We start from the raw sequence: 13991 nt of genomic DNA on the forward strand, positions 1-13991 counted from the left end.
TTGCCTGGAGTGAATCAACTCAACAGATTTATACAAAATTATAAGAGGCACCGATAGCATAAATAGTCATAATCTTTTCCTCATCATAAGAATAGCAAAAACTGGGCTCTAAGGAAAAAATCCTTTCACACAAATCACAGAGTAGTCACTAACTGGATTTCACTGCCAGAGATGTCAGATACCTTAATTTGTTTAAGAAATATTTAGACAGGTACTTAAAATAGACATGGTAATGAAGGATACAAACCCAATGTGGACAAATATTTCTGAAGTTTAACTGCTAAAAGGTTGGTACAAAGGGTCCATTTCTGTGCTGTATAACTTTGTGACTCCAATAGGTCAACAAAATCTCTTGTATTATTTAACAAAGTTCTTCTCAGAACCCACTTTATTAACACAATTCTCCAAATTGTCTCATGGTGATTTTACATGGTCTATATCAATCATAACTTATTTCACGCCCATTACAGAGACTTCCAACATTCATTTTCTATTTTATGTCCCTTGTGTTTAAATACTATCAAGGTGAACAAATTGCCTGAACCTACTATATTAATTACTTTCCTAACCTTAAAAACCCTAATTAGGTCACTTGAAAATATTGTTTTCATGGGAAAAGTCCATATTTTAAAATGAGATAGTAAAATGAGATTTTACTAAAATAACTAATTTTGAAATGACTTAGCAGGCAGCAACAACATATTGATATTAATAGTACAAAATTGAACACCAATTGAAATTTCATGAAGTCAATTTGGTCCATTTTCCAAATATAATAACTAATTTTGTTTCTTGATTTGTAAAGTGAGTTAAGTGCCATGAGTGTAAATGGATTATAAAGGAATATTCAGGAAAGAGATCTGGGCTGAGGTAATCAAAACAAGGTGCAGAAAAACTAGAAAAGCAAGATCTTGCACCAATTTGCTGAGCAGAAATACTGGGGGAAAAAAATACAAATTTCTAAAGACTACATTGGGCACGATACAAGATACTTCACGCAAACAGTAACAGATGTGAAATAAGTTATCATTGACGTAGAACTGTTCCTTGACATTTAGGGGACTGTAACAAAATAGAAAAGATCTAAACCAGAATGATTGAGAACATGTGAGAAATATATATCCTTTAACTCAGAAAAGTCAAAACAAAACTAGGTGAAAACCTGAAAATTTTTATTTAAACAAAATCTACAAATTTTAAAATTCTGTTTCCTGGGTAATTATCTTCAAATTAAGGAATTTACGTACCAAAATTTCACCTCAACATTTTCAATGCAAGTTTACAATGTCTGCCTTCCATCCAGTATTGAAGGACCAAATGAAGTTGGCAGCTCCTGTTTAACTGCAAAGAACAGCAGACATTCCTCTTGATTTTCAACTCAAAATTGGAGAAACATGTTGTACAATAAAATACAGCCCTTATAAATTGAAATTATTCAAATGTTACAAGAACTTTTTTGTCGGTGCAAAGCAATTTGCTTTGCCAACAAGATGCCACAGTAACTGCTCTTGTATGACTGATTTTTAACAACTAAGCTTGTGTACTGACTAGATCACATTCCCATTATTTAGAAGTTTAACTGCAACCAATGTTGCCTGGGTAACTAGAATTAGGAGATTAAAGTGAAAATGAAAAAGGAAGCTGATGTAATATAAAGATGGAAAGCCCAAGAATTCTAAAAAAAATTTTAGGTCTCAAGACAGCATGAATATAAATTAGTGGGTATCAGAAGAGGGAATCTAGAAATCCATTTTGTAAAATATAAACTACAAAATATAGAACACTGCAGCACAGTACAGGCCCTTCAGCCCTCCATGTTGTGCCGACCCATATAATCCTTAAAATAAAAGTATGAAACCCACACTACCCCATAACCCTCCATTTTTCTTTCATCCATGTGCCTATCCAAGAGGTTCTTAAATACCCCTAATGTTTTAGCCTCCACCACCATCCCTGGCAAGTCATTCCTGGCACTCACAACCCTTTGTGTAAAAAACTTACCCCTGATGTCTCCCCTGAACTTCCCTCCCTTAATTTTATACATATGCCCTATAATAAAGGAAAATCTGGGAACTCAAGCCCAAGAAGATATCTGCATGGAGACAGTGATCATGGCTATGTCATTTTCGCAAGTTGCTACCATTCATAAGAGAATAATGTTAACATTGCTGTAAAGGGAAGAGGAATAGGAAAAACTGGGATGCTCAAAAAAGTTGCAAGCACAGAAATTCTTGCCCTCACTACAGAAAAAAAGAATAGTGAATTCAACAAGTACTGATTCAATTCTGGTATTCGGAAACAAGTGTAATAATTTGTGACAAAATTGAAGTACTTGGTAAACATGGGCTGATGAACAAATGCCAGTAAATTTAAAGTCAAAATCTATCCAATTTGATCGGGGTAGCACAGTGGTGAGCACTGCTTCATCAGTACCACGGTGAAAGTTGTCTTTGTTAAAGTCTAAATATAGAGCTTCAAGTTCTTATAACTGCTTTAACGTACAGACTCTCTCTATGACTGTGAGGGCTTTCTCAGAATGTTCCAGTTTCCTCCCACATGCCTAAGATGTATCGGTTGATAGGTTAATTGATGACCATAAAAATTTCCCCTAGTCTATGTGGGTGGCAGGAGAATCAAGGGAGGAGTTAATGGAGTGCAAGGTGAAAATGGGCTTCGAGTACTGTAGATCAGTGGTTCCAAACCTGGGGTCCATAAGAATTAAGCCACATGGTCCATTGAGTCTGTTTCACCATTCAATAATTGTTGATCCATTTTCCCCCTCCTCAGCCCCACACTCCAGACTTCTTCCTGTAACTTTTGATGTACATCCAATCAAAATCAAAAAGGCGTGTCAAAAGGGCAATGTTATGACAGTCATTGGAAATTTCAACATACAGGTCGATTGGGAAAATCAGGTTGTAAATGGATCTCAAGAGAATGAGCTTGTTGACTGTCTATAAGATGGCTTTTTAGAACAGTTTGTCGTTGAGCCTACTAGAGGATCAGCTATAGTGGATTGCGTATTACGTAATGAACCAGAGGTGGTTAGGGAGCTTACAGTAAAAGAACCCTTGGGAGGCAGTGATAACAATATGATTGAATTCAACTTGAAACTTGGGAGACAGAAAGCAAAGTCTGACATAGCAGTATTTCAGTGGAGTAAAGGAAATTACAGTGGTATGAAAGAGGAATTGGCCAAAGTAAATTGGAAGGAAATGCTGGCAGGGATGACAACAGAGCAACAATAACACCCATTTCTAGGAACAATGAGGAAGGTGCAGGATAGATGTATTCCAGAAACAAAGAAACGCAGGCGCCACCCCCCCCCCCCCTTTACAAAGGTAGAATGTTCCTATGAAACCTTTCTTAAGCCGAAATGGTGTAAAGCGAAGGACCATTAATTTATATGGGAAAAATTTTCGTAAAAGCGAAAATCCTCTTTGTAAAGTGAAAACAGGTTACTAATGTAGGTCTTTTGTAAAAGCGAAGTGGCGCAAAGTGAACATTTGTAAAGCAGGGGACGTCTGTAATCAAATGGCAAAATAGTACACCCATAGCTGACAAAGGAAGTCAAAGCTAATGTAAAGGCAAAAGTGAGCAAAGCAAAAATTAGCAGGAAGTTGAAGGATTGGGAAGCTTTTAAAAACCTACTGAGGGCAACTGAATGAATCATTAGGAGGGAAAAGATGAAGTATGAAATCAAGCTAGCAAACAATATCAAAGTGGACAGTAAAAGCTTTTTCAATTATGTAAACCAAAATGAGAGTGGATACAGGACCACTAGAAACTGAAGCTGGAGAAATATTAACAGCAGCCAAGGAGATAGCAGATAAACTAAATGAGTATTTTGCATCACTCTTTACTGTGAAAGACACTAGCAGTGTGCCAGATGTTGAAGGGTGTGAGGGAAGAAAAGTGAGTGCAGTTACTATTATAAGGGAGAAGGTGCTCATAAAGCAGAAAAACCAGAAGGTACATAAACCACCCGGACCAGATGAACTGCACCCAAGGGTTCTGAAAGAGGTAGCGGTAGAGATTGTGGTGGCTTTAGAAATAATCTTTCAAAAATCATTAGACTCTGGCATGGTCCTGGAGGACTGGAAAATTGCAAATGTTGCTCCACTCTTTAAGAAAGAAGGAAGGCAGCAGAAAGGAAGTTATAGATGAGTTAGCCTGATCTCAGTGGTTGGGAAGATATTGGAATCATTTGTTAAGGATGAGGTTATGGAGTACTTGGTGACACGGGACAAGATAGGACAAGGTCAACATGGTTCCCTTAAGGGAAAATCTTGCCTGATGAACCTGTTGGAATTCTTTGAGGAGATTATACACTGGATAGATAAAGGGGATTCAGTGGATGTTGAATTTTTGTACTCTCATCTTTTTTTTACATATTTGAAAAAGCTTTTATCCATTTTGATATTGTTTGCTTTCATATTTCATCTTTTCCCTCCTAATGATTCTTTCAGTTGCTCTCTGTAGGGCTTTAAAAGCTTCCCAATCCTCCATCTTCCCACTAATTTTTGCTTTGATCTATGCCCTCTCTTTTGCTTTTACACTAGTTTTGACTTCCCTTATCAGCCACGGTTGTGCTATTTTTCCATTCGAGTATTTTGGAATACATCAATCTTGCACCTTCCTCATTTTTCTCAGATACTCACATCATTGCTGCTCTGCTGTCATTATTGCCAGCATTTCCTTCCAATTTACTTTGGCCAACACCTCTCTCATATCACCTGAGCTAATGGCAGGAGTCGATGGCATGAAAAAAGTTGAGAATCTCTGATGTAGATGGATGCTTGATGGTGGCCAACAACATAGAGGGCCAAGATCTGTTTCCACACTATATGATGGTAATCATGTATTTTGAAATTTCATAAAGACACCTAGAAAGTAAAACAGTAGGTTGGATCAGCTATAGAGAAGTACTTATCTTTATTGCTGGCTGTCCAGATTAGCAGAGTCCCTTGGTAATTGCCAAAATGCTACTGTGAGCTTAATCTCCTGTCCTCTGACTATAAAAAGTCTGCCTTTCCAGCAATCCAAGATTCTGCATCTGAATCACTAATTGGCAAGAAGCCTTCAAGTGAATCAAAGCCCTGGGAAGGAACAAGGTCTCTGAACCAATGAGGGACTGGGGTCACCTGAAAAGTTGTTGCTTACTTGGGGAAAGATTTAAATTGGCATGCATGAACCTTTTTATTCTTTTTGATGTTGACAAATAAAACCTCATCTTAGATGCATATGGAATTTTGCAGCCAATTTGATTCAAAGTACAACCATAAAATTATATTATCCTCTGAATCAGAGTTAGTTCTTCCAAAGAGTCATATGTTGTCATTATAGGTATTTCTATTCTCCATGGCAAGCTTAACTTTAATCTGTTGAGTATTGTTGATTGTTGTTTAAAATAATAGCTGGCAAAACTAATAACGTGATTAGGCAAGGGTCATTTAATATTTTGCTGTGTTTAAGTTATTATTTGACTGCAAATATGTTGAAGAGAGTTAACTAATATTAACATGTTGACTGTATTTCACTTGCATCTGTTCTTGAAGCTAATCAATGACAGTCTTTACCAGCAAACCATTCCCATCACATGGTGAGTAACATGAAGTTCACCATGGGACCAGCTTGCTGAACTTAGGTGGGAGTTTGCCAGTCTAATCAAAATACTAAGCATTAGTACAGGTCAAAAGGAGTGGTGCCACAGGAAACTGCAGATGCTGGAAATCTGGAGCAAAAGACAAACTATTGGAGGAACTCAGTGGGTCAGACAGCATCTGTGAAGGGAAATAAGATAGTCAGTGTTTCAGGACAAGAAAGATGAAAAGTTGTGTCCAATTCCTTCTTTTGAAAAACTGATACTTATAGGATGACAGGGGCAGTCAATGGATTAATCATGACGTCACCTTGAATGGAAACAAGTCCTTAGGATCACAGAGTTAGCATCAACAAATATGCACCCAGTAATGGAAGCCACAAATTATTCCTGCCACATTCCCATCAACTCCTCCCAATTCTATCACTCATTTACAAGTTGGGGGCAAGTTTATGGCCAATTATCCTACAAATCTTTAGAATCCATAGGGAATTAGAATGCCCAGGGTAAATGCACACAGAGAAAGTACAACCAAGAGAATATCTGCAAATACTGGAAAACCAAGCAACATACACAAACTGCGTGAGGAATTCCGCAGGTCAGGCAACATCTATGGAAAAGACTACAGTCAATGTTTCGGGCCGAGACCCTTCATCAGGACTGGAGAAGAAAAGATGAAGAGCAGATTTGAAAGGTGGGGGAGGAGAGAGAGAAAAACACAAGGTGATAAGTGAAACTGGGACGGGGAGGGGTGGAGTAAAGAGCTGGGAAGTTGATTGGTGAAAGAGACAGAACGCTGGAGAATGGGAATCTAATAGGAGAGGACAGAAGGCCATGGAAGAAAAGGGGGAGGAGCATCAGAGAAAGCGACGGGCAGGCAAGAGATAAGGTGTGAGAGGGAAAAGGGGATGGGGATGGGGAATGGTGAAGGGGAGGGAGTATGACTGGAGAAATCGATGTTCATGCCATCAGGTTGGAGGCTACCTAGACAGAAGATGTTGTTCCTTCTACCTAAGAGCGGACTCACTGTGACAATGAAGGAAGTCGTGGATTAACATATTGGAATGGGAATGGGAAGTGGAACTAAAATGTGGCCACTGGGAGATCCCGCTTTTTCAGGCAGATGGAGTGTAGGTGCTCGGCGAAGTGCTCTCCCAATCTACGTTGGATCTCACTTATATACAGGGGGATGCACTGGGAGCACCACACAGTATATAATCCCAACAAACTTACAGGTAAAGTGACACCTCTGCTGGAAGGACTATTTGGGACCCTGAATGGTAGTGAGGGAGGTGGTGTAGGGGCAAGTGTAGAATTTGTTCCACTTGCAAGAAGTACCAGGCAGGAGATCAGTGGAGAAGGACGAATGGAGTCATCTAAGGAGCGATCCCTTTGGAAATCAGAAAGTGAGGGAGAGGGAAAGACGTGCTTGGTGGTGGGATCCCATCGGAGATGGCTGAAATTACGGAGAATTATGTGCTGGACATGAATGCCGGTGGGATGGTAGTTGACAAGAGGAACCCTATCCCTGGTAGGTGGTGAGAGGATGGGGTGAGAGTAGACATGTGTGAAATGGAAGAGTTGCAGTTGCGGGTAGCATTGATCATGGAGGAAGGAGAGCTCCATTTTTTGAAAAAGGAGGACATCTCCTTTGTTCTGGAATGAAAAGCATCCTGAGAGCAGATGCAGTGGAGAAGTAAGAATAGGGAGAAGAGAATGGTATTTTTACAAGTAACAGGGTGGAAACAGGTAGAGTCCAGGTGGCTGTGAGAGTCCATGGGTTTATAATAGACATCAGTAGATAAGCTGTCTCCAGAGACAGAGGGATCAAGAAAGGGGAGGGAGGTGTCAGAAATGGACCAGCTAAATAAACACTGCCCTCAACCACATCTCTTCCATTTCACAAACATCTGCTCTCACCCCATCCTCCTGCTCCCCTACCAGGGATAGGGTTCTTCCTGGCCTCACCTACCATGCCATATCCACCACATAATTCTCCGTAACTTCCACCATCTCCTACAGGATCTCTCCACCAAGCACATCTCTACCCCCCCCCCCCCCAACTTTCTGTTTTTCGCAGTAATCACTCCCTACGTGACTCCCTTATCTATTCGCCTCTCCCCACTGTGCTCCTCCTGGTACTTACCCTTGCAAGTGAAGTAAGTGCTGCACCTGCCCCTTCACCTCCTCCCTCAGTACCATTCAGGGCCCCAAATATTCCTCTCAGGTAAGGCATCACTTCAACCGTGAGTTTGTTGGGGTCATACACTGTGTCTGGTGCTCCTGGTGTGGCCCCCTGTATATTAAAAACATAGAAAACCTACAGCACAATACAGGCCCTTCAGCCCACAATGCTGTGCTGAACATGTACTTATTTTAGAAATAACCTGGGGTTACCTATTGCCCTCTATTTTTCTAAACTCCTTGTACCTATACAAGAGTCTCTTAAAAGACCCTATTGTACCCCACTGGTGAGACCCAACATAGATTGGGAGACTGCTTCATCAAGCACCTACACTCTGTCCGCCAGAAGAAACAAGATCTCCCAGTAGCCACCTTTTTCAATTCCACTTCTCATTCCAATATGTCAACCCATGACCTCCTCTACTGTCGCAATGAAGCCACACTCAGGTTGGAGCAACAACACATTATATTCCGTCCAAGTAGCTTCCAACCTGATGCGAGGAACATCAATTTCTTGATCTTCCAGTAATGGCCTCCCACCATACTCCATCCTCTTCTTACTCTCTCATCTTATCTCCTTGCCTACCCATTGCCTCCCTCTGGTGCTCCTCCCCACTTTGCTTCCTTCCATGTCCTTCTGTCCTCTCCTATTAGATTTTCTCTTCTCTAGCCCTACATCTCTTTCACCAATCAACTTTTCAGCTCTTTACCTCACCCCTTCCACCTATCATCTTGTGTTTCTCTCCCCCTCCCCCCCAATCTTTTGAATCTACTCATCTTTTATTCTCCAGTCCTGCTGAAGGGTCTGGGACCAAAATGTTGATGGTGCTCTTTCCCATAGATGCCACCTGGCCATTAGGCCATAGAATGTATGTATGTAGGCCTCCGTTATTCTCAATAGACCATGGATTTACACCTTGGAAAGCTTCCAGGCGCAAGCCTGGGCAAGGTTTTTTTTAATGGAAGACTGGCAGTTGCCCAAGCTGCAAGTCTCCCCTCTCCACGCCACCGATGTTGTCCAAGGGAAGGGCATTAGGACCCACACAGCCACATACCCTCTGATACCCTGACTGATCAGGAAACTATCAACTCCCACCTTAAATACACGCATGGACTTGGCCTCCACCGCAGTCTGTGGCAGAGCATTCCACAGATTCATTGCTCTTTGGTTAAAAAAAAAATTCCACCTTACCTCTGTTCTAAAGGGTCACCTCTCAGTTTTGAGGATGTGCCCTCTAGTTCTGGATATCCCCTCTACAGGAAACATCCTCTCCACATCCACCTTATCTAGTCCTTTCAAATGAGATCACTCCGCATTCTTCTAAATTCCAGTGAGTACAGGCCCAAGGCTGCCAAACACTCCTCATATGGCCTGAGTTCCTCCAGCATTTTTGTGTGTTGCTTGAAAGTACAACCTCCACCCAGGCAGCACAAGGGGCCAGGACTGAAGCTGGATCACCACTCAATGAGGCATTAACTGTAATAGCTTTGTCATAATGCTGCACTAGAGACTTAAAGGAACAGATAATTTTTCTTCCAGGTGAAAAAGCATAGTGTTGTTCCTAACAAGTTTTATTTATAAATATGATTTGAACTGTGGTATATAGAGCATCATTTCAAAACCTAAGCTACACATCCTCGATTTCCTCACTTGCAAACCCCAGTCAGTTAAGATTGGCAAACACATCTCCTCCACAATCTCCATCAGCACAGGTGTACCACCCTTAGCCCCCAGCTTTACTCACTTTATGCTTATGAATGTGAAGCTTAACACAGCTCAAGTGCCATATTCAACCACTGCTGTTGGCTGAATCACAAGTGGTGACGAATCAGCAAAAAGGAGGGAGAATGAAAATCTGGCTAGTGGTGATATAACAATCTCTCCCTCAATGTGAGCAAGACCAAGGAGCTGATTATTGACTTCAGGAGGAGGAAACCAGAGCTCCTTGAGCCAGACCTCATGGGAGGATCAGAGGTAGAGAGTGTCAACAACTTAAAATTCCTTGCTGTTATCGTTTCAGAGGATCTATCCTGAGCCCAGCACGTTAGTGAAACTAAGAAGAAAGCAAGCAGCAGTTCCACTTCCTGAGTACCTTGCAAAGGTTCAGCCTGAAATCTAAAGCTCTGATAAACCTCTATGGATGTATGGTGGAGAGTATATTGAGTGGGTGCATCATGGCCTGGTGTGGAAACATCAATGCCATTGAATGGAAAATCCTGCAAAAATAATGGATATAGCCCAGTCCATCATAGGTAAAGCTGGCCCTGCCACTGAGCTCATTTATGTGGCGAGTTGTCATGGGAAAGCAGCATCCATCATCAGGGACTCCCATCATCTAGGTCCTCCTGTCTTCTAGCTGCTGCCATCAAGAAGGTGGTAGAGGAGCCTCAGGACTCACACCACCAGGTTTGGGAAGAGTTTTTACCACACAACCATCAGGCTCATGAACCGAAGGGGATAACTTTACTCAACTCCACTTGCCATATCACTGAAATATTCTACAACCTATGGACTCAATTTCAAAGACTCCTCTCATATTCTCAATATTTATTGTTTATTTATTTACTATTATGTTTTCTTATTTTGGATTTGCAGAGTTTGTTGTCTTTTGCATATTGCTTGTTTGTCCTCCCCGTCGGATGTGGTCTTTCATTGATTCTATTATAGTTCTTGGATTCACTGATTATGCCTGCAAAAAAGTGAATCTCAGGGTTGTACATGGTGACATATATATATAGTTTGATAATAAATTTACTTTGAACTTTAAACAAACTCAAGCAGAAGGACAAATTGAAAATGTTGCTTTAAAGGCATTGAAGAATCTTGCTTTTTTTTAAAGACAATAAAAATGAAGAAATTATGTGAAAACTTCATATAAAATATTAATTGCGCTTTAGCCTGAACGTCAAGGCCAATTCTGTGCACTTTACTTTAGAAAGGATCTCAGTGAGTTTCAAAGGGAACAAAAAACATTATCAAAATAATAGCAACTTCAATACTATGGAGACAAGCAATTGAGTCCTCTGGAAGGAGAGAATGTTCAGGAAAGACTTAGCAAGAAGTTCTCAAAAATTTTAAATACTTTGGAGTAGTAAAAAGGAGGAAACTGTTTCTTACTGCAGAAGGACTGATTACAAGCGGACAAATGTATATATGAATAATTGGCAAAAGAACCAGAGACAGTGTGAAACTAAAGAAACTGAATAATGATAAGGGAGGTACAGCTTTAAAGGTGAAGAAATCTTCACCCGGAAACTGCATTCTCAGTGGGGCCCCAGTGCCCATATTCCACTGAGGATTACCAAGCTACTAGAGAATTTATTACAGATCCATCAATTCTGCACTCTAAGGTCCCATGTATGCAAAAAAAAAAGAGCTGTGGTTCATCTGATATCCCTTACAAGAAACATTATAAGTCAATGGTCCAAACAACATTTTTCTAGACTTTATCAATCTCTGATTTTCTTTAGTTACATTTAAAGAGAATACTTTACTCACTCCTGATGTATTAACTTTGTAGCAAGTCCTATAAGGGATTACCACAGTAAAAGGAAAATGATAATTGTGTGTACTTTCTTGTGTCAAATTTCACTAACAATAGCAACAGTAGCCTAAATACATCTTGGAGAATAATGATAGTTCAAGTAATTGCCCTAGAAATTGGGAAGAAGAATCTAATGATCTGTTTTAGAGGAACCAAGTTGGATAGCCTTGTTTCTTCCAAACTACAAGGTAATGTATAACAACACCATTACTTAAAAGTATTAAGCCAAACTTCTTCAGTAATATAGAAATTAGAAAAAAACATGCATGGAATCAGACTTGTAAATTGTAAACATTTGTCAGATTCATTAAATGATCATGTACAAATCTATTACTTACATATGGCAGGATTGATTTGCTTGTGTTATTGAACGTCTCTGCATTTCATCATCTTAAAATTAGATTTTCTACATTCACGATCCACCTTTGAAAAAAGAAGAAAAAGAAAATTTATAAACCTGCACTTGTGTTTTGTCGAAACACTTTTACTCCAGCATCATAAGGTGAGGAATGATTTACTCTGGTTGGTTTCTCTCTTTGGCCTCTCTCAACTTCTTTAAATATTAGCTATATGCTTATTTAGCACTAAAACATAAGAGCATAAATCAAACTGATACTGTGATAAACCTATAAGAATGGTACACTACACACATCGCATTGCTTTCCTGCAGACAAAAATTGGGAGTCTAACTGTACTGATGGACATTTTTCATTGTTCAAGAGGACACAGTTTCACACCTGAGCCATTACATTTCACCTAAATATAATGATGTGTTTGCTTGTCCACTGCAGAGATACACTTCCAGGAATGTGCTCTGTAAACTGAAAAATGTAAATTCATTTGCAGGTCTACAAAGGATTTTTTTTAAAACACAAAAAAAAAACAACGCAAAAGCTGCAGATACAAGAAATCTACAACAAAATAAAACAGAAAATTCTGAAAGCAAGTAATATATTGTGGAAAGAGCAAGAGTTAATGATTTAGGTACTCCTTCCACAAATGCTGCCTAATCTACTGAGTATTTTCAGCATAATGTCTTTGTATTTGCCAAAGTTTGCACGGTTTTTCTGTATTTAGAAGGAATTTAACAATACTCCAGACTTATTATGGTCCAGTTATAAAATATTGTCAAAAGTTCTTTTCAGAAGAGTGCGCTGTATGAGTTATATGTACTGTGTTGTGCATCTTGCTCCAGAAGAGCGTTGGTTTGTTTGTCAGTATACACGTGTACTGTTGAATGACAACCTTGAACTTGAGTATGATCTGAGGAAGACCAGTCTTCAGACATTTATAATAATTTTATCTATAGAAATCTGATCACTGTAACAGCACTGAACTAGTTTGCAAAACAGACTGCACAAGTCAATTATTAAGGACCTTCATCTACTAAGTTTGGCAGAGGATGGAAATCTATGTAATTCTTTGCCACAGACAGTTGTGGAAGCCAAGTCATTGGATATATTTGAGGCGGAGATTGACAGGTTCTTGATTAGCAAAGGTATCAAATAGGGAGAAGGCAGGAGAATGTGTTTAACAAGGATGATAAAATCGACCATGAAGGAATGGCGGAGTAGACTCAATGGACTTAATGGCCAAATTCTGCTCCTATGTCATCTGGGGTACAAGTTGCTGCTGTTACAGTAAGATATGTTATACAAGATGTCATAAAAGCTTGATTCACTGTTTTACACTCTGCCCTCAGTGCATTTTGAAAAAGATTTAAAACTACTTTAAGTGTATTAATGACAACCCCGATGCAGCGTTTCAACCTGAGACATCAATAATTCCTCCCCTCCATCCACTCCCACTGATGCTAGATTACTGCCTGGTTCAGTATTTTGATGATTGGTGTTAAAGCTCCTGAAAGTAAAATTTAATAGAATCAACCACAGGAGTTTGTAGACTTATAGTTCCAATCAAATTACCCATAAATTAGAAGCCAAATACAATTTGTAAGAAATTACAAATAAATTGCACTGTGCTAGTACAGAAGGAAACACTCTATTTGTTCCTTGAAATTTTCTGGTACAGTCAGCCTTCCTTATCCGCAGGTTCCGCATGCGTGGATTCAACCAACCATGGATCAGGAAAACCTGGATGTTCTCTCTCCAGCCCTTGTTGTTTGAGCACGTACAGACTTTTTTCTTGTCATTATTCCCTAAACAATACAGTATAACAACTATTTACAAAGCATTTACATTGCATTAGGTATTATAAGTAGTCTAGAGATGATTTAAAGTATATGGGAAGATGTGCATAGGTTACCAGGGATTGGGAATCGAAAAAAAAAACAAAAGTTCTCTAAGTCGGAACAGGTATATCCGGTATTATTTAGCATTAGTTAGTCAAACGTTTGTCTTAGTATATAGTACATATTTTACCTTTCTATGCATATAAAACACTTAAGAAAAGTATGTATTTCAATAATTAAACCACTGCATTGCTTAGTAATAATTGCAGCTTCCATCAGGGCAGGGCCTTCACATGCTCCATTATTCTCACTTTATCCTTTAAAATTGTTCCTATCGTTGACAGACTGTGCCTATCACTTTTCCAATGACTGATGGCGTTTCACCTCTTTCCGGCCGCTTTATTATTTCCACTTTATTTTCAATCATGATCGTCTTCCGTAAGAGAAACACTGGGGGCGGCAGGTCCCG

General features: G+C 39.6%; 1 protein-coding gene across 7 annotated transcripts in view; it reads right to left on the bottom strand.

Annotated features, from left to right (window-relative positions):
- Nucleotides 1–13991, bottom strand: part of LOC132391113 (inositol polyphosphate-4-phosphatase type I A) — a 238540-nt gene that overhangs the window by 117333 nt on the left and 107216 nt on the right. For 4 of the 7 annotated variants that reach the window (XM_059963892.1, XM_059963896.1, XM_059963895.1 and 1 more), the window contains one exon: nucleotides 11670–11754. The gene's annotated coding sequence lies outside the window, so the exon portion shown is untranslated. Of the gene's footprint in view, nucleotides 1–1247; nucleotides 1342–4661; nucleotides 4887–11669; nucleotides 11755–13991 lie in introns of all 7 variants that reach the window. The other 3 variants (XM_059963893.1, XM_059963890.1, XM_059963891.1) reach the window with 2 other exon arrangements.

Source organism: Hypanus sabinus, chromosome 3 (assembly GCF_030144855.1).
Source record: "Hypanus sabinus isolate sHypSab1 chromosome 3, sHypSab1.hap1, whole genome shotgun sequence".
NCBI classification, from domain to species: Eukaryota; Metazoa; Chordata; class Chondrichthyes; order Myliobatiformes; family Dasyatidae; genus Hypanus; species Hypanus sabinus.